A 21,250-nucleotide genomic window follows, 5' to 3' on the forward strand; every position below is an offset into this window, starting at 1 on the left:
TGTGGTTACAGAGATGGAATGAGGAACCCAATGGAGAAGCATAATCAAAAGGTACAAACTTCCAGTTACAAGATAAGTACTCAGGATGTTATGCACAACATGAGAAAATGGATGCTAACTAAACTTACTGTGGTAATCATTTCACAATATATGTTAAGTGAAAACATGCTGTTGTAGACTTTGAACTTACACAAATTACATATGTCAATTTATATCTCAATAAAACTTAGAAAAGATTAAAGGCATAAAAATTTTTCATAAGAAAAACCTTAATCATTTCACAAGTTATCAAAAGATTCAGCATAAATATATGCTATTCTATTAAACAATTAAGCTTCCCATAAAGAAATATCTGACATTTGTTTTCGTATAACAAAAATGAAATCTAGGGAGTCAAAACTCCAAACCAACACTTTAAAGAACATCCTTCAAAAGAACACATAATAGTACGGAATGAATGAAGAACTGGATGGAGAACAGGAGAGAGGGAGGGAAGAATTCATGTCCTGTTTAGAGAATAATGGGCCTGATAATTTCCATTTCAAAGGCAAATCAATTTTCTAAAATTAGGAAATAATAAATTAAACATTAAATATGCAGTTCCTTAATTACGGATTAAATGGCTTTTTAACTCCTTTTTTATTTAACATAACTCAACTTTAAAAGTCACAGTGACTTTAAGGCACCATAACATTAATATGTGAACAGAAATAAACCTCAGTGAAAGAAAGAAAAGTCCACATAGACAACACATACAGAAATTTAGTATAAGAGGAAAGTCTGGACAAGTCTCCTACTTCAAAGTTTACTTAAAATAATCAAACAGATTAACGATTTAAAGGAGAAAAAAGGCAAAGTCATTACAGAAAAAGAGAAATTTTTATTATCTCAGAAAAGGGAAGAAAGGCCTTCCTAAGTATGACACACAAGAAGAGAATAAAAACATATTTACATATAAACTCAAAAAGCATTCTATTTGATGAAAATCACAATCAATGTCAAATAAAACATCATTATACTGGAGGAGGGCAGGGAATACTTGTCACACAAAGCATATATAAAGGTCTTTTACCTTTATACACAAATGTTCCTATAAATCAACAGAAAAAGAACTCATAGAAAAGAGAGAAAAATGAGAAAAGGATATAAAGAGTTCACAGAAAAAGATCTTATATATAAAATCTTCATTCTCAGGAGTTTCCTGGTGGTCTACTGGTATTAATATGGAATAATCTTCCAAGATAATTCCTTAAGTAAAAAAGGTTAGATAGCAAGATGGAGGGACTTTCCCTAGTGGTCCAATGGTTAAGAATCCATCTTGCAATGCAGGAGACACAGGCTCAATCCCTGGTCTAGGAACTAGGATCCCACATGCTGCAGCACAACTAAACGTGCACACCACAATGAAACCCAACTCAGACCAAAAAAAAAAAAAAAAGCCAAGTGGACATCATGCTACTACTTGTATTAGAAAGAAAAATATCATGTGCTTATATATCTATAAAATCTCTAGAAAAATTCATAGAAAACAGTTTCTTCAGACAAGAACTATAGCTGGATAAAAGGAGGTGACTTTTCTATTAAAAAAAAAAAAAACTCGTGTACGATTTGTAATTTGCACTAGGTGCATGTATTCAAAATAATTTTAAATCCTCTTAAGTCTGACTCAGCTTTACCAGTTCTTGACTCCTCAAACACTTTAATATAATCCATCTTTAATTTAAAGATTTGGGGAATTCCCTGGTGGTCTAGTGGTTAGGACTCTGCTTCCACTGCAGGGGGCAATCTCAGGGAACCAAGACCCCTCAGGCTACACAACATGGCTAAAAGTAAAAAATTAATTTTTTAGAAAATAATTCAGGGAACTTTTTAAAGGAACTAACTGACTTAGCAACAGCAACAACAGCAAACTGGTTATGAAGACAAAATATACAATAAATATATATATTCACACGCACACAATTTGTTAGGCAATCTGCTTAGGATTTTACAAGTATTATCTCATTTAGTTCTCACTATCCCCAGGAGGTTGATATTATCTTTTCTTCAAACAAGAAGAACAGGTTTTTAGATGTGAAGTACATTTTGAAGTTCCCAGGGTCACAGTACTAATCAGTGGTAGCTCAAATTCTTAACCTCTATATACACCCTACACGTACTGTAAATAACCCAGGGTACATCAGGTAGAGACGGTGTGTTATATAAAATATTAGCTTTAAGTTTAACAAGTATTTCAGTCAGTCTCTATTTTCTGAGTTTTAAGTTTCTGCCTTACCTGTCAGGCACCATCTTGAGTTATAGCTTTATATCAAACCATAGAAAATACAGATCTCAATCTCCTAGACAAAAAGTCTTTTAGGTGGCAAAAAGAAGACAAATAGTCTAAACTTCTACAACAGTCACAACTTGCTTTCCACTAACCTAGCCAACTTTATCTTCAAATAAGACTCATTTTCTCATCAGATTCAATCCTTGGAAGGCCCTAATTTAAAGTACTAAGGTGAAAACATTTTTACTCACTTTTCTCCATTTCCACAAAGTGCCTATAAAAGGAACTCATTTTAAATGTAGATCAAAGAGTACATAATGTGAAAGATCTAAACTATGAGTTAAAAAAAAAACCTAAGGCAACTAAGCTTGCATAGGAAAAGTCCTTAAGACATCTTGATAATCAAGTAGTTTTCAACCTAGCTAGTGTTCATGAAGCAATGATTTCATTACTCACCTAATGACATCTGCTACAGCAGCCTTAAGTCTACCATCCTACCAGAGTTTTATTAAATAAGCCCCCTTGGAAGGGATCTAAAAGATTCAAAGCCAAAACCAAACTGAGAAAATCTGCAATACTAAAAATAATTAAAGCTCTATGGACATAAATCTGCATTTGCCATCTCTGAGGACGGAACGTAAAAGGATTATGTTTCCTCCTTAAATAAAGACATCAGTTAATATAAATGAATTGTCATGGCCTTTCTGATTTCTGAAAATGAGCCCAAAATTGGCTACCCACGTATTTCAAGGTCACTTCTTGAAATGTAAAGTGTTCTATCTCCTTAAGCCTGAGAGGCCAATTCCACTAGATTCCAACCCCTCTGACTGAACATTTCAAAACTATGGAAATTTTTTTAAAAGGCCAGGATTATAATAAAAAGAAGTCTTTATCAAGCAGTCCCTTCAGAAAGGTTACAGCAAACCCAAAGTTAGCCTTCAATCTAGCAAGCAGACTAGAAGTTCATGTAACAATTATTTAAGTCTAGGCAGATAAAGCAGAGAAGGCAATGGCACCCCACTCCAGTACTCTTGCCTGGAAAATCCCATGGACGGAGGAGCCTGGAAGGCTGCAGTCCATGGGGTTGCTGAGGGTCGGACACGACTGAGCGACTTCATTTTCACTTTTCCCTTTCATGCATTGGAGAAGGAAATGGCAAGCCACTCCAGTGTTCTTGCCTGGAGAATCCCAGGGACGGCGGAGCCTGGTGGGCTGCTGTCTATGGGGTCGCACAGAGTCGGACACGACCAAAGTGACTTAGCAGCAGTAGCAGCAGCAGGCACATTAAGAACTTTGCTGGTGGCTCAGACCATCAAGAATCTGCCTGCAATGCAGGAGACCTGGGTTTGACTCATCGGTTCAGAAGATCCCCTGGAGAACGAAATGGCAACCCACTCCGGTATTCCTGCCTGGAGAATTCCAGGGACAGAGTAGCCTGGCAGGCTATATATAGTCCATAGGGTTACAGAGTCAGACACCACTAAGCAACTAACACTTACTCTCAGGCAGATAAAACCGCTTCTAAATGGTCAGACAACAAAGAAATTCACCTGTAAATAATCCCCTAACAAATTTTACCTAGCCCCCAGGCAGTTAAATAGAAGTTCTACAATAAAATACCGAGGGTGGTGACGTAGGTGGGGAATGGATTACATTATCTAAGATGTCTTTGCTCTACATTAACGCACGGAGCATGTAACAATAAACAAACGAGACAAGGTACCTCTCCTCAGAAGTTTATGCAATAAAGATAGGTGAGAGGAGATAATTAAGAGACTGATCTGAACGTAATACAGTAACAAGAGAAATCAAAGGTTATAGGAAGGGGGTTGCCCACTTCACACAGAATGATTAGAGACAGTCATTCAGAACATAACATATGAGTCAAAACTCAGCTAAAAAAAGGAAAAAGAGGCATAGCATAAAGGCCCAAAGACAGGAAGGAAAATGCCTGGTGTATTTAAGGAAGAAAATGCCGGAAGTCAATGGTCTAGGATGACAGTGACCAATGTTACAGAGAAAAAGAAGGGACAATGAAGTTGCTTGTAGGCTATATCCTCTGCGTGTTATTCTTAGGTCCGATGAAAAGACCATCCTCTGGGAATAATGAACTATAAGAATGCAAGAATGACACAAAGTTACGAGGCTACAACAAGTAGTTCAAGTAAGAGAAAATCAAGGCTTGTAACAAGCCCAGTGACAGTGGACCAGAAATGGATATATTTGGGAGAGCAAAGAGACTTCCTCCCATCTAGTCAATTGACTAGATGGGAGGAAAATAAATCAAACATAAGACTTGATTATTTAGTCTGAATAGGCGGATACTGTATCCATTTATTGAGCAATGGAAGCAGGGACAAAGGGGCTGGGAAAGACTCAAAGACAAGTTCAGTTTTGGATATGTTAAAGAGGTCAAGGTTGGTTAAATTACAAGCGTAGAATATGGGGAGGAGGCCTGGACTGGAGATTTAAATTTGAGATCTTTTGCATAAAGATGCCATTTAAAATTATGGTACCATATTGCAAGTTAAGCAATTACCTCAGAAGAGTGTAACGACTATGGCTCAACAATTTTAAACAGGTCATAAATGCAATCTAAATATACCTGGTTTCTGCTCAGTTCCCTACTTTCCCTTACCTACAATCTCCCTCCTGGCTGATCACATGATCCTCAAATACTACTATCTATATGGCCCAGCCATAACAATACTATGTTGCCATCATTTTACAATTTCAAAGCATTTAACATTCATTATCTCACTTGATTGTAATGATAACTTTGTGAAACAGGAAAAAAAAAAACTAGTTTTACCTGAGCAGAAAATAAAGTCTTAAAAAGGCTGGCCTGGCCAACATTAAACAGTTATTATTTACTAGATGATATGAAATCAGCATTCAAATTTAAGGACTGTGTTTACTCTATATTCACAGAACTTCAGAGAAGACAAACTACATGAGTTTAGGAATCTTATATTATCACCTTGTTTGCTACTAAATGCCCAGCACCAAAGTACAGGCACATAACAGACAAACATCTACCAGGCAATAAACATCTCTAGCACAGACTAACACTCAAATAAAAATCCCAGATCCACTGTTGAGTCAATATTTTACCATAAATAAGATGATATGCTTGTATCTTACTTTCTCATTTGCCACATGAAAATGTTGTCATTTATTTTTCAAGTACGCTTACGTATAAATTAGATAATATCTAACATCACAAGCCATTCAAAAGACAATTGCTCCATGAATTCAAGATGGTATTATTTTGCAACAGGTCATATTTCATATCCCCACAAAAACAATTTCCCCTTTTAATCCAAATTTCCTATAAAAGATGTCAATCAGGTTTTAAAATAAAGCAAAAAGTCAAAAGCTACCATTTGTATTTATCGACTACTGCTTTGTGGAACTGACATATATCAGAGAAGCCACAATAGTTCCACATGTATAAAGTCAACTGACATTCAACAGAGGGATTTCAACATCATTCATGGGAAACAAAGTCTTTTCAACAAACAGGAGAGTAGGACATCTATATTTAAAAAAGAAAGAAATGAACCTCAACCCTTTCACAAGTAAAAAAAAAAAAAATTCACTCCAAATGGATCACAGACCTAAAAATATAAACTACAGAACTTTCAGAAGAAAGCTAAAAAGGAGAAAATCCTATGAATTCGGGTTAAGTACAAATTTCTTATGACACAAAAAGCACAAATCATGAAAGAAACATAACCAATTTTACTACAAGTTTTAAAATGTTTGATCTCTAAAGCATAGTTAAGAAAATGAAGACAAACCATAGATGGGAGAAATTTGCAAAATACATTATCTAATACACTTATAGCCAAAACAAAGAATTCTAACAATGAAACAAGATAATCTTTTAATGGATCAAAGACTTGAATAGACACTTCACCAAAGCACATTAAAAGATGCTTATCATGTTACTATACTGTATGATAGCTTTAATGTTGGCTAACTACCCATTCAACTACCCTAGCAGTAAATACTATTAAAGGAAAAATTAATCAACTTGAGGAACTTTTCTTCCTTAAAGGACAAGAGTATTTATTAGATCATCTGCTTCTTTTTAAGAAGGGCAAATAACCTGTAGAGTATGGTCTGGAAATTAGGGGGCAGAGAGGAGGGTATCTGATCATACTTACGCTATTATATATTCAAATACATTATCATAAATGTCTATTTTCTTATTACAGCTGTATAACATTGTGATATTACTATATGCATAGGCTATTTTATTTCAGGAGCACTTTAAAAAGTATTTGTCACAAACGGTTAGGAATCTGACAGAATTCTGTACCACTGCTCTAGAGCTGTGCTATCCAATATGGCAGCTAGTGGCCATAGGCTGTAATTTAAATTTAAACAAAAATTAAACAAATCTTAAAATTCAAATCCACATCTGCACTAGATGCATTTCAAATCTCCATAATGACATATGAAGTCTTGAAGTGTTGGTCGCTCAGTCGTGCCCAACCCTTTGCAACCCCATGGACTGCAGCCCACCAGGCTCCTCTGTCCATTCAATTTTCCAAACAAGGATTACTGGAGTGGGTTGCCATTTCCTTCTCCAATGACACATAGCTAGTGATTATTATACTAAAAGAAGAGACACAGAATCTTACACCTTTTCACAAAGTTCTGTTGGATAGAATAAGACCTACTACTTAGAACCTTAGAATGCTAAGGAAGCTGACTGTAACAGAACAATGCAAATAATCCAAATTATGGTTCCCTCACTTAGTGAGAAGCTTACATAAATTATTTAATTTCAGACTGACCTTCTTAAACCACTGAACGGAAATAACATTTATTTTACATGATAATTGGGGAAAACACTTTCTAAATTAAACTGCTATATAAACATTAGTAATGAGGTGATTCTAAAGGAAAATATTCCTGAAAAAGAACTTATGTGAGCATTTTATTAACAAGTCACAACTGTATCACATTAAGGAAAATAAATTTAGTTGCTGCTTAAGAATAAAGTTTCTAAATTCCTGAAATAGAATAGAATTTTACTTTCTTCCTACTGTCATCCTAAAATTATGAACCATAATGGTTGGGAGTTCTAGGTTCTGGATGCAGAATGTACGGATTCAGAAATCCCACTTACAGGCTGTGTAACCTTAATAAGCAATTTAAAACCTCTGACTTCATTTTCTTACCTATAAAATGAGAATAGAACCTTTCCACAAGCTGCACCTATGAGGATCAAATTAGTTTATATAGTTAAGAAGCTTTGAATACTGCTTGAAACACGGTAAGCATTAACATGGATTAACCCACCCATTATGGTAGATGTTGATATCAAGAATAAAGAACTTCTATAACTCAACAACAATCTGGTTTAAAAATGGGCCAAAGGCTTGAATAGGTATCACTCTAAAGGACACAAATGACCAATAAGCACACCAGACATCACTTATCACATTACTAATCATTAGGGAAATCCAAGCCAAAACCATAACAATATCACTTCACAACCATTAGAACACAATACACAGAAAACAACAAATGCTGAGAAAAATTTGAGGAAACTGGGACCCCTGTGCATTGCTGGTAGAAATAAGAAACGGTGCAGCCTCTATGGAAAACAATATGGTGGTTCCTCAATTAAAAATAGAATTACTGTATGATCAGCAGTTCCACTTCTGGGTATCTATCCAAAAGAATCAAAAGCAAAGATGCAGACAAATATTTGTCCTCCCATGTTCACAGCAGCATTTACTACAGTCAAAAGGTGGAAACAACCCAAGTGTCCATTAACGGATAATGGATAAACAAAATGTGGTACGTACACATATAATGGATTATTTTGTCTTAAAAAAAAAGGGTATTCTGATCGACCCATGGTACAACACAGATGAACCTCAAAGACATTCAAAGGAAATAAGCCAGTAACTAAAGGACAAATTTGCATGATTCCACTTATATGAGGTACCTAAAGTAGTTAAGTTCATAGAGACATAAGGAGAGTGGTGATTTCCAAGGATTGGGAGGAGCAAGGAATAGTTATGGTTTAATGGGTACAGAGGTTCAGTTTTACAAAATGAAAAGAGCTCCGGAGGTGAGTGCTGGTAATGACTGCGTAACAACATGAATGTACCTAAATGCCACACAACGATACACTTAAAAATAACTGAAATGCTGAACTTCATGTTATGCATATTTTGCCACAAATTAATTAGAACCCAAAGGTCTATTTTATTATAAACATACCTGATTTCCTTGAAGATATCCTTCAAAATATTTAAGAAGTGTTTCAAAGAGTACAGTATCAATAGGTAAGAGGTACCCAGAGTAGTCAAACTCATAGAAAATACAACAGTGCTTGCCAGGGGCTTGGGAGAAGGGAAAATGGACAGTTAATGGGTAGCGTTTCAATTTAAGATAAAACAATGTTCTGGAGATGGATGGTGATAATTGCACAATGTGAAGGTACTCAAGGTCACTGAAGTGTACACTCAAAAATAACTAAAATGGTAAATTTTATGTTTATTTTACCATGATAGAACAGTTCCTCATTACACAGATTGGGAGATTAGTGCAAAGGGGGCCGAAGATTTTACTTCTCTATCTCATACAGTGGCTCAAAAGGCAGAAAAGACTTATACCTGCTAAACTGATACAAATTTAGAATCTATTTTCTTCTCTAAACTTAAAACAACCTATTTGTGGGGGTGAAGACTTTAGCTAATTATACTGACAACATGTGGGTATCCTCGGTCACTCAGTAGTATCCAACTCTTTGTAATCCCATGGACTGCAGACTTCTCGGGTTCATGGAATTTTCCAGGCAAGAATGCTGGAGTGGACTGCCATTTCCTACTCCAGGGGAAATGTTTCCAACCCAGGGATCAACCAACGCACCCCTGCCTCTTGCATTGGCAGGCAGATTTCTTTACCACTGAGCCTCCTGGGAAGCCCCCATATTGACAACAACAGGTTGTAAAGAATTACCCCCTAGTTTTTTTTAACTATGTCCACAAAATCTTTTGACACAAGGTGGAACCTAATTTCTCACTCCTTGACTGTGGGCTAGACTTAATAGGCTGCTTCTAATGCAAAGAATGTGGCAGAAGTGACTTCTGAGACTAGGTCATAAAAGGCACTGCACACTTCTACCTACCTTTCTTCTCAGATGACTTCCTCTGGAAATGCAGCTGCCATGGAAACAGCTGAAGATCTACATATGCTAAGGAAATTGAGTCCTCTAGACACCAGCCAGCAGCAACCTGCTAGCCCAAAGAGGAACACCTTCTTAGAAGGAGATCCTCTAGGCACCAGTCAAGCCTCCAAATGACAGCAACCTTTGAGATTTTTATGCAAGACATAGAAGAAGCCAGAACCACTCAGCTAAACTGCGATCAAATTTCTGACCCACAGAAAATCCACGTGCAATAGTATTCTTTTAACTCCCCTGTTTAAAGAATACAGTTTTAAGCAAAAAAAAAAAAAAAAAGTTTTGACATTAGAAAGAAAAAAACAAGAACATACAGTTGACCCTTAAACATAGTCATTAGAACTGTGCAGGCCACCTTACATGTGGATTTTTATCAATATTAAATATTAGACTACTACACTATCCAAAACTGGTTCAATTTGTGCATGCAAAACTGCAGATATCAAGAAACATCAGATATAGACGTCTGGCCTACTATATGCAAATCTTCCAATTCAAAGATCAATCAGATCAGTCGCTCAGTCGTGTCTGACTCTGCGATCCCGTGAATCGCAGCACGCCAGGCCTCCCTGTCCATCACCAACTCCTGGAGTTCACTCAGACTCACGTCCATCGAGTCAGTGATGCCATCCAGGTGCCTATAATCCCCGTGTCATTCGAGAGTCAACTGTGTTATTTATGTTCACTGAAAGCTAACTTGTTTTTACTAGTATACATACATACGTAGAGACAAAAAAAATGACAATGTTTCAGTTAAATAATTTTCTAAAGGCATCTGCGAGGTACAACCAAAACAATCCATTTAACTAGAATTTTTAAGATCTTGCTTAAAAAAAAAAAAACAAGTATGGAACAACTTCTAAATATGGTTTTAAAAATACATAACCTGGAAACTGAATTAACAGGTAGGAAATGAAGATGAAAACACTGCACTGCCCAAGTTGTGAACAGAAAGATGACTAAAGAAACTGGGGCTTCCCTGGTGGTCCAGTGGTTGGGAGTCCACCTGCCAATGCACAGGACATGTGTTGGCCTGGCCTGGGAGGATCCCACATGCCTCACAGCAGGAGCGCAGCTACTCCAGTGCTCTGGAGTCCAAGCAACACAGCTAGAAAAAATCTGCACACAGCAACTAAAACCAGCACAGCCAAAAATAAATAAATAAAAACTTTTTAAAGAAACTGAGTATGATCTCTTACATAAAAAGACGCAGAAAACAGCAATTACTTTAAGAGATACAGCACATAAGCTTTAAGTATTCTGCTGGGTGGGACAGCTAACAAATAGGGGAAAAGCAGGCAGGTAAAACTGAAAAGGAGATCCAATCATAAAAGGTCTTATCAGTAATTATAACATTTTGTGTCTCATGATCCTGCTGTTGAAACTGCTCTCCAAAAAAATACATGGAAGCACCTTCAAATACATCTATTTCAAAGACTTCTCAAATCAGTCTCCCATCCACATAGCCAAAAAAGAATTCATATTAGGAGCCTCTCACACATGAAACATTAAAAGAGGGGAGGACATAAGATAATCTCTTTGCAACTTGCTCTTTCCGAAATATTCCAAAAACATTAGCTGAAAGGCTGCTAAAGTAACAAAACCAAGAACTGTAATTTAGGCAGATTTCTCTGGCCACAGGAAAAGACTTTGTAAACTCAACTAAGGACCTCCTTGGTGGCTCAGACCGTAAAGAATCTGCCTGCAATGGGGGAGATCTGGATTTGACCCCTGGGTTGGGAAGATTCTCTGGAAGAGGGCATGGCAACCCACTCCAGTATTCTTGCCTGGATAATCCCCATGGACAAAGGAGCCTTGTGGGCTACAGTCCATGGGGTTGAAAACAGTCGGACACAACTGAGCGACGAAGCGCACACACACAAACTCAACTAAAGTAGGGTATTTCCTTAGCCAAAGATCAAGCTAGGACGATAGATTAAACTGGAAATGAGGAAAGCGTGACTAGGATGCAGGTAATACTGTTAACAGAAACAAGAGACAGAAATAATTTCAGAGCCCATAATACTAGTTTAACATGTAAAATATATTAAACAGAATTTTATGTTACAAATAAAACTTTACCTGTATATTAATTACACCTCACAATTAACAAAAAAGCCTTCACATACATTATTTCCATCATTTTTATGAAAAAAGTAAAGCCAAGAGATTAAGTAAATATGTGCGTGCATGCTAAGTCGCTTCAGTCATGTCTGACTCTTTGCAACCCAAAGGACTATTTTTTTTTGCAACCCAAAGGACTACTTTGCAACCCACCAGGCTCCTCTGTCCATGGGATTCTCCAGGCAAGAACACTGGAATGGATCGTCACGCCCTCCTCTAGGGAATCTTTCCTGCCTAGGGATCGAACTCCCATCTCTTAGGTCTCCTGAACTGACAGGCAGGTTCTTTACCACTAGCACCACCTGGGAAGCCCTTAAGTAAATACGCAAGGTCACAAAGACCCTTTTCTAATATTCCAAATCCTAGATCAAAAATCTCCTAATTCCCCAAAACTACCCTTTTCCTACATCACTACCCCTAACTGGATCTAAATTGTTATCTAAACCCGTTTATTAAAAAGTGGTTGAGTTAAAGACAATTAGATAATCTGGCCTGTTTAGGTTCTATCCTCAGTTGTAATTTTACTTTCAGATTAAAGGTTCCCATCCTTATTCCCTTCCCTTGTTGAATTTTATTTTCTTCTCTCTTCTTTTCACATTTCATAATCTGAAACCATATTTTAATCTTTAGCTAAACAAAGTTAGCACTCAAATAGCTACTAACAAATAGTAAAACAGTGGTTTTTCTTCTTTTAGCTGGTCTCCAAGCTCCACCAGTAATCATTATTTACCAAAGAAAAGCAGTAAAAGAGAAGAAAAAAACATCAGTGATAATGTTCAAACTGAATTAATAAACATAAAATCCACATGAAGACAGTATTAAACATGGCTAGTGATTAAGTTTGGGTCTCTCTAGTCCAGCTTGGAGACTTGGTCAAGACTCCTACACCAGTCTCAGTCTCTCTAAAACTTTTAATTTCTCACCTATACAACTAATAGTTTTCTCTACGATACACTACTATGTATCACACAATCATCATCTATAAATGTTAATCATTGTAATTGTTATTTTAGACCTATATATTGTTCAGGCACAGAGGTAGGGGAAAAAATGGGAGGAAGGGAGATAGAGGTACTTAGGGTGAGGGGGGAGAACCCAGCCATTATTTCAATTACTCTGGTACTGTATATTTCAATGCCAAGAAAATAATGAAATATTTATGAAAACACTCAAGTCGAATAAAGCTGCCCTTGAACAACTACTGTAAGCAAATGTTACTATTCAAGGATTAAAGTTAATTGTTAAAAATCCTGGTCACTAGAGTCATCTTTATCCTGATACTACTGCTTGGAGCAACAGGAGAAATTTAAAGAAAAATAATCACAAACAGTAAATCTTATGTGGTTCTTTTCTATTAAAAAAAAAAGGCCATTCACTTCCAGTTCAAATTCCTAATCACATTCAAAATGTATGTTCTTAGATAAGTAACTTGAAAACCCACTAAGTTTGAGGAATATATAAAATACAGGCTCTCCGAAGCAAAGAAAAGGGCAGAAGGGGGGTTGTTCTCATCACAGGTTTATATAAATCAAAGTGGAAACTCAATTAGAAGTACTACACAAAGCTCTGACAAAGAACACAAGAAATATCCTATTCTTTTCTGACAGATTTATTTAACTCTAATCTCAATTTTGTATCAGAAAATAAAATACCACGTATATCTAAATACCTACCATCTTTTGGACTCTCCTACCTCTCCTGCTTTAAGGGAGCTAACAGGATTCAACAGCATAACAACAACAAGACAATAAATGAGCCAAATGACCAGTTATTAGGCTATCCTGGCAAAGTGTGCAAATATTATGGTATTTTTTAATTTCAGAGAGATAATTAAGTGAAAAAAAATAACCTTAACTTTAGCTACATTCGTCTGTTAATATAAACTGCTTCAAAAATAAATTTTAGTCAATTTTTTAAAAACAAACACTTCTACTGAATGCCTATGACTCACTAAAAAAAATTAAATGCAGTAACAAATCATAATACCAGTCAATCCTCAAATAAACAATTAAAAGATACTCTTGTCAAAGGATTTTCATTACAGCAATTAATATTCACAAGTTTTTTTTTTAACCAAGATTTGTTTATAACTTAAGGCAACATTACCTTCTGGAGGCAGAGACTGTATACTCATTTTTTAAGTTAAAGGTTCTTAGTGTACCTTCTCTTCCTCTCAGTTTCTGTTCCTAGTAATGACTTTTTGAAACTTTTTGGAACTTAAGGAACAATCTGAAATACAAAGCCACTTCAAAATTTGTTTCAAAAAATTTCTGTAATGGATAGGAATTGTTATCCCTTAAAACAATTTACTTCATGAAAGACCAGATTAAAAGTCAAGCCCTGTAATTTGTTTAAACAACTACCTAATTCTACACTGGAACACTAAACTGCATTCAGAATGTAATCTACAGTCATATTTAGGAAGTAAAATGACTATTTGTTGATTTTTTTCCTACCTTTCTATTAATCCATAAAGCCATACTGACCGTATGGATTTGTCTACTTCAGAAGTACAAAAACTTCAAATGTGAACAGTTTCATCTGAAATATTCTTAACAATTCTTTCTGCATTTCAATTTACTTAACAGTTCTTTTCAGACTGCCCAGGAAATTGAAGCCAAGGAATCGTACTGCAAGAAACTGAAAGGCTTCCAAAGAATAACACAGGATAAAGTTGACTCATTACAGTTTACAAATGAACATTTGATTTGCTCACCATATAGTACTTACAAATTCCAACAGGACTGCACAGGAAGGTGTTGGATTTGTCTCTGTAATCTTTATGTTTTCCAGTTTGTTTTTTTATTCTGTATCCTCTGAAATAATATCCAAGTTCTTTGAAGACACTTAACCTATGGCTATTTGACATAGAGTTACTTCAGTCAGCTACCCATACTTCTGTTTTAAAGTTTTCATATGGCTATCGCCAGAATTAGCCAAGTTCCTTGGATTTTAAGATTTTAAAGTCTTCTTTATTATTCCATGTATTTGTCACTGTTGTACTTATCCACTCCAGATGAAATAATCCAATTTATGAGTCAAAAAGAAAAAACAAAAAGAAAATTTCACATCTGAAGAGCATTCCTAAACATCAGCATAAACAAGAGACACACAGCTATCTCAATACTACCATGCTGCTGGGAAACTGCCACATCTTAAATTTCCACGTAAATAAAAGATAAAAGCAAAAAAACTCTGTATTCATTCAATGTCTTCATTTAGAAAAGCGGTCCCATTGTGACATGAAAAGGGCTGAGGTCAAAAATTCCTAAAACTTTTAATAAAGGTAAAAATAAACTGCCATGAAACTTCAGCAATATTTAAACAGTAATTTGAAACTGCCGAAACTACTCAGTACACAAATCAAACATATCTTACAGTTTTGGCTGAAGAACAACAAGAGGGGAGGGGTTGGGGGGAAGGCAAAAATACCACCAGCTGAAAACACTTTAAACCAGTTATATAATCCGTTTGAACCAAAATACTGAAGAAATGCCTGGATCTCTTTTTAAGTAGCTTGCAGAACTGTTCACTACTATCAATTCACTTCAGAGATGATTCTTGCCAATTTTAATAAACTTCTGGGGTAAAATTATCCAAAAACATTGTAATTCCAAAATGGCCACTTGAAATATCCGGGGCCTTTTACACAAAACCTAGAAGATGATCTTCATATCTGAGTAATTCAATCACCTGTAAAAGTTATAAAAAAAAATTTAAATTACACACTGAATTTTAATTTTGAACTAAAAATCAATCCCCATCCTCAACAGTCAACCTCTGGAGAGAAATGCACTTCCGCACCCAAAAAAGGTCTACTGTATGAAAAGGACTTCAAAATATGTTGAGGGGGAGAAAAAACGGTGGGAAACGGTATTATGGAAGACAAGTGCTGATTCCAACTGGGAAGGGTGTGCGGATATAAGGTAGAGGGATTATATAAGCAAACCTTCCTATACTTTGAGTAAATGTTACAAACGAGCAAACAATCTTCTAAGAGATCTTCCGTATTTTCTATTCAAATCTACCAAAAGAAAACGCAAAGACAGGTGTGCTGCTACCGAGCATTACTAAATGCAACTTAGCGAATGAGGGATATAAAGAGAAAGACGCTCCCTCCAAACCAGAATGTCCAGAGGAAAGGGGCACATTTCCCCCATTCAGAGTAGGAAGGTAAGTGGCCGAGAAGTGGGACAAGAACATTCCTTAAATTCGCCCGAGGGTGAGACTTACCCGGCAGCCACGAGATGTGAGGGTTCCCATTTCCTTGAATTAAGAAAACAGGTTTCTCTCAACACTGAGGGGGTGGAAGGTACTGAGCCCTTCTCGTATACCACGTTAAGAGTGCTTTTCTCCCCAACCAGACCGAGTCCCCTCAGACCCTACAGGACTCAGAGGGGCAAGGCTGCGCTCGCCTCGGTCCACAGCCACGGACCTGGAGAGGCGGGCTGAGCGGGTGCGCTGAGAAATCACCAAAGGCCACAACTCGGCCTCGACTCTCTCAACCCTCCGACAGCGGCAGCGGTGCAAAAGGAGGCGGGCGCCTGCGAGAGGCCGGAGGGAGGAAGACCGAGCACGAAAGGCGTCGGACCCATTCCCAGCCTCCGCCAAACAACACCCCCCACCCTCAAGCCGCCCGGGCTAAGCCACCCACCCCCTCCCACAACCGCCACCTCCGCTCCACCCGGACCAAGCCAATACCTAGAGGGGCCTCGCCGCGCCGTCCTTCCCTCTCTGTCCTCGCTCTCCCGCCACCCTCCCCCCGTCCTCGGGCAGCTTCACACCTCACGCCGCCAACGCCGCTCCCGACCCCTCAAACCTCAACGCCGACACGGGTACCCCCTCCCATCCCTAGACCCTGGCGCCGAGCGCAGAGAACGCTATTACCTTCTGCCACACCAGAGGTGCCCCTGGCCTAGGGGTGCCGCTGCGCTCGATCCCGGGAGGAGGTTTTCGGTACTTTGAATAATCCCCTTTTGCCGCTTTTCCCTCCCCCACAACCAGTCTCAGTCCCAAAATGGCGCCGACCCGATCCGCAATGTTCTGGGCCAAGTCTCGCGAGATCGTGGACGGTGGCGAGGCGGGGAAGAAACTAAAAGGGCTGAGGATAAGGGAGGGGAAAGGCGGGGCGAGGAGAAGGAGGAGGGAGATAGGGTGTGGAAGAAGCGGTGCGAACAAACCTACTGGGCGGGGCAGCAGGAGGAGCGTCTCCACCAGAGAACCTTCTGGCCTAAGCAACCGCTCACGCCTCGGCCAAAGAAGCCCCGCCCGCTACGTCGAGCGGCTGGGGGAGGGGAAGAGGGCGTGGTTATGCTTAGGGGAGGGGCTTCGAGGAGGTCCCGGAGGCAGGGGCGCGCGGGGGGCGGTGGCTCCGCGCGGTGACGTCAGGAGCAGCTGGAGTCGGGGATTACCCCCTGCTGCTGACGTGAGGATGGTGAACAATCGGGAACGTTCGGTGGAAGGGGGAATTCCCCGCTGCTCCCTGAGGAGCCCCTCCTCCCGCCCTTCCCCGGGTCCGCGGCCGCCCGGGAGCTTGGGATGGTGGGGCTGCGGGAGGGCGAGAGGGGAACGCCGATTCGGGAGGCGGCCGCGCCGGCTCGAGTGGCTCGCGCCGCGGCGTCTACCCTGGCTGGATGTTCTGAGGAGCCACGGCGCGCGCGAGGCGCCGGATACCTCTCTCAGGCCTGCGAGGCTGAGAGATCACATGCTCGGCGGTACACAGCCTTGCGCGGGCGGAGCGCCGGCGGAGTTGGCGCAGGACTAATCCGGCGCCGTGAAGCAGTGGATTCACTGTCGTATGCAAATACGAGAGTGTCGGACATAAATAATATACGCGAAGCCAGTGACTGAGGAGACGAGACTCGCTGGTTGGGAACGAAGCCCAGATTCTCAGGGATAAAAGTGGCTACTGGATATGACCGTGTTAATTATCGTTTTTCTTTTTATTAAATCTACAGCAGGGTAGGATTATTTCAGCAGTGTCTCGGTCCCTCACAGCTCGTAAGATTCGGTATAATGAATTTTGTGGGCGTCACCGTTTTCTAATCGCGATACCTTTTTGCCTTGAAACTGAAGACTCACGTTGAAACCTGTGAAATCAGCCTTTCAAGGGGTATCGCGAAGTAAGAAAAGTAACCGTATTTCTTTAGGAAGTATGTGGGGGAAGGGTGTCTTAACGAGGGAAAAACCAGAGAAGAAAAAATCCTTGGCTCTTCGCCCTCCTCCAAGCCATGAAGATTTCATACACGGAAACTTTATGGTTCTTTTATGTGCATTATGGGGTTTGTAGTTTAATGAAATGCTTCTAAAAGCTACCTGAAAGAATGTTTGAATATAAACTCACCAAAAATTACACCTCCCAATCTTTTCGTTTTCGTGAACACTTGGCAATTAATAATGCCTCGCTGAGTGCATAGAAATGAGAATTAACACTTGCTGGATTCCTTGTCTGTGCCAAGTACTTAATTCTTATTCTAGTCTCTGAAGTGGTGTTGTTTTCCTCTTTTTGCAGATGAGGAAACTGGTTCAGGTTACACAACATAGAATGTGGGTGCCACCACTTGGCTGTACCAGACTTGAACTCAAATGTGTTTGGGTCTTAATTCACGTTCTTTACACCACACCACATTGCTTCCATAGAAATAACTTACGTATTGGGACAAGACCTGCTGCTGCTTCTGTTTCTAAGCATGGTGTCAATTCAACAAAGGAAAATATTGATGCTTTGAAAACACGAATTGTACCTTTCATATGGCAAAAGATACAAAGCTGAAAACCCAATAGTGAATGGAGAAACAGTTGTAACATGGATGACGAAAGTGTTAATATTTAATTATATACAGTTGGTTACTATTCGAAATATCTAATAATGTTTAATTTACATAATAAATACATTAAGAGCTCTTACAAATTATTAAGGAACAGGCAACCATACTCTTAAAAAGGTCAAAGTACATGAAGAAGCCAGTCGTGTGTCAGTAATTATATGAAAAGATGTTCTACCTCACTAAAAATCAGAAAAAATGAAAAAATACTAATAGTGACCTACTGTACTACATTTCACCTAGCAGACTGGCAAAGATTTAAAAAGAATAAAAACTAGATGAAGGTATAAGGAATAGGCATTTGTGTATCAACAGCCTTTCTACATCTGAGAATTTTTATTAGTAAAAGGAAAGGTGTCCAACAATTTATAAAGATATCCATTGATAAATTGCTTATAATTACAAAAGCCATTTAAAATGATGATACACTTTTTGTAAAAAATGATAACATTAAAAGATGTTCACAGCAGACATTACTGAAAAGTAAATCAGTGACAGGACTGTCCATTTTCTGTCACCTAGAAAAACTTTACATCAAAAGATTGTCTGAATAGATATCAAAATGTTACCAATGTTTATTTCCAGGTAGAGAATCTTTATACTGTGTTAACTTTTCCAGTCATTAAAAAACAAGCTAACTAAAAAAAATACAAGAATCTGTCTTCAACCAGTAATATGGTTTCCATTATTTTATTCATTTAGTGAAATGTAAACAAAGGATTTATCACATAATAGATTATTTTAATTTATTAGTTAGCATAACATTATAATAGTTTGAAAAATGCTTTTTTAACCAACCCCCGTATAAGAAATAAGGGCTTCCCAGGTAACTCAGTGGTAAAGAATCTGCCTGCCTATGCAGGAGATTAAAGTGATGCAGGTTCGATCCTTGGGTAGGGAAGATTACCCTGGAGTAGGAAATGTTAACCTATTCTAATACTCTTCCCTGGAAAATTCCATGGACAGAGGAGCCTGCCGGGATACAGTCCATGGCATCGCAAAGAGTTGGACACAACTGAGCATGCACACACGCTTCACTTTATATAAGAAATAGTGATAAATTTGACAACTCTTTCAGTGATTTTATAAATATTAGTCATAAAGAGATTAAGTAACTTGCTTCAAAATAATGTTAGCTCAAGTATACATGATGTGTAAATGAAGGTATTCATTCCAACTTATATGTAATAGTGAAAACCAGAAAACCTAAATGTCTGCCAACCAAATGTGTGTGTGAGTGCACGCTCAGTGGTGTCCAACTCTTTGCGACCCCAGGGACTGTAGCCTACCAGGCTCCTTTGTTCATGGGATTTTCTAGTCAAGAATATTGGAGCGGGTTGCCATTTCCTACTTCATGGTATCTTCCCAACTCGGGAATGAACCTGCCTCTCTTGCATCTCCTGCACTGGCAGAAGGATTCTTTACTACTGTGCCACCTGGGAAGACCCTACCAGCCAAGTACTGGTTAAAAAATTAATGTGCATACATATAGTAGAAAACAGCTGCTAAGAATAAGGTAGGCCAATATATGCAAAGATATTCAATATGTCAAGAGGTAAAAGTATGTGACAAAACAATATATATATATATATATAGCATCAGAATCTTTTTTAAAGTATGTATATAGCAATAGTGAAAGAATAACTTTACTATTCATCAGATCAAGATTTTTTTGTTTTATTCACTTTTGTGCTATTTGAATATACTATTTTATAATAATTTGATGTTTAAAACTTAATTGCCAAAAATCTAAAGCAGTTGGGAAGCAAAATATTTCTGCAGGAAACCTTGAATCTTTCCAAACTATATCCAGTGTTCCTTTTCTGTGTTCCCATTATGCAATCCTGTGTTCATATCTATGATTACCCATTTTTACCTCTATCTTGATCCTGGAAAGTGTCTAGGAACTTCCTTATCATCCCTCTACATATAATTACAGTTGCTGGTTTCCTTACTTGTCTCTACCACAGAACTCAAAGGTCCCTGAAAGCAGCAATTATGTTTTTCATATTTATTCATAGCAACTAGTATAGTTTTGGCCACAGCATAAATATTTGTTAAATGCATGGCTTCCCCGCCTTATTCTTTGTTTTTGCCACATACTATTATACTTGTGGGCTTCCCTTGTAGCTAAGTTGGTAAAGAATCTGCCTGCAATGCAGGAGACCCAGATTCAGTCCCTGCGTTGGGAAGATCCTCTGGAGAAGGAAATGATAACCCACTCCAGTATTCTTTCCTGGAGAATCCCATGGACAGAGGAGCCTTGCAGGCTACAGTCCATGGGGTCACTAGAGTCAGACACGACATAACATCTAAACCACCACCAATAACAATTTTTAAGTACAAAAGTTGTACATGCAGAACGTTTGACAGATACAGAAGAGTATAAAGAAATAAAAATTACCTGTAGTCCATGACCCAGAAATAATGGTTCTTAAGTTTTATTAATGTATTCCTTTCAAGGATTTGTTCTTAGTATGTTTTTGTATCATCGTATATGTAAAGCTAACCTTTATATCCCTTTTTTATTCCATATGTTCAAAACTTCCCACATTTAAAAAATTCTTCCTTTTGTCTACGGTTCATTTTCAGGATTAGCATAACATTTGATATCTAGTTTTATGATCTGTTTATTTTAACACAATAAGGATGGTCATTATTTTTGAGCCACTTTTCTAACCTACCTTTCCCTAGAAAAGGTCCCTGCTCCTATTAAGTTTCACTCAATTCATGATTATAAATTTAAATTTACCATGTATTTTCTCCTTTTGATGAGTTTTTCAGTTGTGACAGTGTTAGTCACTCAGTCATGTCCAACCC

At 38.2% G+C, this 21,250-nt stretch overlaps 1 protein-coding gene across 3 annotated transcripts in view; it reads right to left on the reverse strand.

Annotated features, from left to right (window-relative positions):
• The window catches only part of GPBP1 (GC-rich promoter binding protein 1), a 65,343-nt gene extending 48,631 nt beyond the window's left edge, over positions 1–16,712 (reverse strand). Inside the window, exons 1-2 of one of the 3 annotated variants that reach the window (XM_019982838.2) lie at positions 16,494–16,712; positions 14,323–15,299 (exon numbers count right to left, since the gene is read on the reverse strand). The gene's annotated coding sequence lies outside the window, so the exon portion shown is untranslated. The remainder of the gene's footprint in view (positions 1–14,322; positions 15,300–16,493) is intronic. The other 2 variants (XM_019982836.2, XM_019982839.2) reach the window with 2 other exon arrangements.
• Positions 16,713–21,250: the final 4,538 nt, after the last annotated feature.

The sequence above is a fragment of the Bos indicus genome, chromosome 20 (assembly GCF_029378745.1).
Source record: "Bos indicus isolate NIAB-ARS_2022 breed Sahiwal x Tharparkar chromosome 20, NIAB-ARS_B.indTharparkar_mat_pri_1.0, whole genome shotgun sequence".
In the NCBI taxonomy this organism is placed as follows: Eukaryota; Metazoa; Chordata; class Mammalia; order Artiodactyla; family Bovidae; genus Bos; species Bos indicus.